Here is a 5,040-nt window from a genome sequence, read left to right as displayed (position 1 = left end):
GCATACCTCTATACCTCTCCCAGGCATTATAAAGGGATTCATTATCCTCTTGTTTAAAGCCTTGGATGTCCAGCCTTAGCTGTGTCATCCTTTTTGGAGGGTAAAATTGATTCAGGAATTTGTCTGATAACTGTCTCCATGTTTTTATGCTTGCTGTGGGTTGATTATTCAACCACCTCTTAGCTTGATCTTTTACAACAAATGGAAACAGTAACAATCTGTAGACATCCTGATCTACTTCTTTATCATGTACTGTGTCAGCAATTTGTAAGAACTGTGCCAGAAACTCAGTAGGTACTTCCTGTGGAAGACTGGAATACTAGCAATTTTGCTGCACCATGATAATGAGTTGAGGATTTAGCTCAAAGCTGCTTGCTTTAATGGGAGGTATACAGATACTACTCCCATATGTAGCTGTAATGGAGTTAGCATATGACCCCAGAGTCCTTCTGGACTGCTCAATTCCACTTAGGCCCATGATGGAAAAAGGGAGATGATGTGGATATTATTATATTTTATTTATTTTTTTATCTTAATTAAAAGTGGCCGAAAATAATAAAATAAAATGAATGAAAAATAAAATAAAAATTCGAAAACCAAAAGAGAATAAAATCAAAGCAAATTGAAAACTAAAGTAATTAATTAATCAAAAAGATTTTGGAATTAGCAATTAAGAAGATATGATTGAAAATTATTTTGAAAAAGATTTGATTTTTGAAATGAGGAAAGAGAAAAACAACAAAATGACACCAAACTTAAAATTTTTAGAAAATCAAACACAAATTTTCGAAAATTTAAAGGAAAACACAAAGAAGACACCAAACTTAGAATTTTTATAGGTAAAGAAACAGCTAAGACTATGCAATTTCGAAAAAAAAATTAAGAGAAAGTAAAAGCATGCAATTGACACCAAACTTAAAATATGAAACTAGACTCAAATAAAAGACTCTAAACCAACAAAAATAAAATATTCCTAATCTAAGCAACAAGATAGACCGCCAGTTGTCCAAAATCGAACAATCCCCGGCAATGGCGCCAAAAACTTAGTGCACAAAATCACAATCACACTTTTGCAATTCCGCACAACTAACCAGCAAGTGCACTGGGTCGTCCAAGTAATACCTTACGTGAGTAAGGGTCGATCCCACGGAGATTGTCAGCTTGAAGCAAGCTATGGTTATCTTGTAACTCTTAGTCAGGATATCAATAATTCTCAGGTTTAATTGTAAAAAGTAAAAGAACATGAAATAAATACTTGTTTTGCAGTAATGGAGAATAGTCTGAGGTTTTAGAGATGCTATATCTTCTGAATCTCTACTTTCCTACTGTCTTCTTCTTCATGCACGCAAGGCTCCTTCCATGGCAAGCTGTATGTTGGGTTTCACCATTATCAATGGCTACCTCCCATCCTCTCAGTGAAAATGTTCAACGCGCTCTGTCACAGCACGGCTATTCATCTGTCGGTTCTTGATCATGTCGGAATAGAATCCAGTGATTCTTTTGCGTCTGTCACTAACGCCCCGCAATCATGAGTTTGAAGCTCGTCACAGTCATTCAATCCCTGAATCCTACTCAGAATACCACAGACAAGGTTTAGACCTTCCGGATTCTCAAGAATGGCTGCCAAATGATTCTAGCATATACCACGAAGATTATGATTAAGGAATCCAAGAGATATCCACTCAATCTATGGTAGAACAGAGGTGGTTGTCAGGCACACGTTCATAGGTAAGAATGATGATGAGTGTCACGGCTCATCACATTCATCAAGTTGAGGAACAAGTGATATCTTGGAATAGAAGCAAGCGTGATTGAATGAAAAACAGTAGTAATTGCATTAATCCATCAAGACACAGCAGAGCTCCTCACCCCCAACTATGGGATTTAGAGACTCATGCCGTAGAAGATACAATATGAAACATGTATTGTGTCATGAGGTACAGATACAATAGCAAAAGGTCCTATTTATGGTGAACTAGTGACCTGGGATTTACAAGAATGAGTAAATGACGTAAAAATCCACTTCCGGTGTCCACTTGGTGTGTGCTTGGGCTGAGCATTGAAGCTTTCATGTGTAGAGACTTTTTCTGGAGTTAAACGCCAGCTTTTGTGCCAGTTTAGGCGTTTAACTCCCATTTTTGTGCCAGTTCCGGCGTTTAACGCCGGGAATTCTGAAGCTGATTTGAAACGCCGGTTTGGGCCATCAATTCTCGGGCAAAGTATGGACTATTATATATTACTGGAAAGCCCAGAATGTCTACTTTCCAACGCAATTGAAAGAGCGCCAATTTGGCTTATGTAGCTCCAGAAAATCCACTTCGAGTGTAGGGAGGTCAGAATCCAACAGCATCTGCAGTCCTTTTCAGCCTCTGAATCAGATTTTTGCTCAGGTCTCTCAATTTCAGCCAGAAAATACCTGAAATCACAGAAAAACACACAAACTCATAGTAAAGCCCAGAAAAGTGAATTTTAAATAAAAACTAATAAAAATATAATAAAAACTAATTAAAACATACTAAAAACATACTAAAAATAATGCCAAAAAGCGTATAAATTATCCGCTCATCAGCTGCTAAATCTGCTAAATCAGCTGCTGGTTCTGCTGCAAGGGGAGAGGCATAGGAAGGGGTGTGGGACTTAGTAGAGGAAAATTAACTAGTTTCACAGGTATAACTATATGTTTCTATTTCATACTACATAATTGAAAGGGTTTAGTGATGGAATGCTTTAAAAATTTGGCTATTGTTGCATCGGCTCCTGCACCAAATACTCTTGATGCTAAATTTGGATCTACAACTGTGTCACCCCTTACTGGATTTGGTTCTGTAAATGACTCACCCATTGCTGGATCTGGTACACCTACTACTGGAGCTGCTGCAAATCCTCCTCATACACCAGTAACTCAACCAACTCCCTTCATTGAACCACTCATTCAGCCAACTCCACAAGTAGCACCAATTACACAACCTTTGCCTAAGACTAAGACTTTTGGAATGAGAAGAAATAAAAGATTGAAGATGGGAATAAGAAGGGGAGCTGCCAAACCTGCTAAGCACATAGACCTTACAGATGATTGAAATTTTTAGGGTTATGTAGCTCCTCCTACTGTGGATTTATGTGGGGCGGTTTTTTATGTATTATAGTCTACTGTGGAAGTATTTTGGTACTGGGAGCATCACTTTTTTAGTTTATTTTGTTTTGTGGTTGACCACTTTTGATAGTACATTTTAGCTGGAGCATTTATCTTGTGACTAGTGTAAGTTGGATCCACTGAACTTATCTAATGTGTGGAACATATTAAGGACCACTTTTGTGAATTATATTATTCTAATGATGCAGTTGTTTTTAGTTGTGTACACTTTTATTCAATATCACAACATTATGTTTATAACAGCAAACAAAAAAAATTTCATCCATTCAATCTAAATAACATAAGATACACTTTTTATAACTGTTCTGTTTACAGCCAACAATGACCATTTATCAGTAAACTTTACCACATAGCACTGCAACTATTAGGATTACACAACAACAAAAAAACATCATCTGCATCTTGGTCTGCTTCTTCATGTTTTCTTCCAACTTTCGAAGTTCTTCCTGGACCGAATTCAACTCTACACAGATTCTTCCAACACAGTCATCAACTTTTCCAATCTCCACTTTTAACCTCTCTGTGTCAACACTAAGTCTATCAACCCTCCTTTCTTGTGCATTTTCACCCCTAATTTCACCCTCTAGCCAACTAGAGTGATACTGTGAAGACAACAAGCAAACATCGCCAACCTTCTTTTCTTCATCAACCCACTAAAAAAATTTGAATCTTCTACTTGGGCAAGACATGAACCTTCTATTTGGATTCTTGGGTGTATTAGAACTTTTCAGAATCAGAGAGTCTCCACAGAAGCAACGACTCCTGCTCTGCTTCTGCTTCAACCGCTCACCTTTTATATCATCTTCATTATCAATCCACTCAAAAAAACTGCACCTTGGCACTCGTCCACAAGCTACATACCTCCTTCCATGGCTGGCCACTTCAAAAGAAGACAGAACTATAACTGCCTCCCCATAATAACACAAATGTCTTCTCTTATTGAGACTTCTTGCACTCGAATTTCTGGAAGAACGTTGAGTGGAATCGATGCAAGATGAGAAAATTTCAGCAACAAATAAGAAGAAAGGGAGAGAAGAGGAGAACGATGAATAGAATAGGATTCTGGAGTTTTAGGATGAGGGCAAGGATTATGCAGGGTAATACATAAAAAAAATAAAAAATTAAACTAAAATAAAAAATTGGTATAGGAACTCAATTGAAAGGAAAAAAATTATAGGGACCTAATTAAAAATTCGGCCAAACTATAAGAACCAATAGAGTAATTAAACTAAATATAAATACATATTAAAAATGAATTAAACTACACATGTATTTATATATAAATACATTAGTAACTGATTTTAATATATAAATAGTATTTTTATTTTTTTAATAGTTATGGAACTAATTAAACAAATTAATTACTTAAACTTAACCTGAATTAACTAATGGCTTGTCATTTGATTGCATTTCATTACCTTAGTAGATTTTTTTTCCCTAAAATGATTCTTGTTTATGTGAAGTTTAAAATTTTTCTTTTCATATTTTAATTTTTATCGACTAAAAAGGCCTATAGATTTGGCACCCGTAACTAGATAGAATGTGTTTGGTTTAATGTTAAAAATTTTAAATGCATATTTATTTTTTTAATTTTATTTTTTTGTTTGACTATTTTTTTCTATTCTAAATATGTGATTCTATAATTTAATTTACGACAACTAAAAGTTAAAAATTCTAGTTTTTATATTCACTTTTTTTGTTTGATCATTAATTAAAAAAATTATTTTTTATCTACTAATTCTACCCTTCATTATTTATATCATGAATTTTATTATTTTTTTATAATTTTTTTTCTAATACTCTCTATATATTATTATTTTTTATAAAATTTTTATTATTTTTTATTTATATAAATTTTTTATCACTCTTGTTATTTTTTTTAATGGAGC

This window comes from Arachis duranensis, chromosome 2 (assembly GCF_000817695.3).
Source record: "Arachis duranensis cultivar V14167 chromosome 2, aradu.V14167.gnm2.J7QH, whole genome shotgun sequence".
Lineage (NCBI taxonomy): Eukaryota > Viridiplantae > Streptophyta > Magnoliopsida > Fabales > Fabaceae > Arachis > Arachis duranensis.
Note: the sequence above shows the minus strand (reverse complement) of the source record.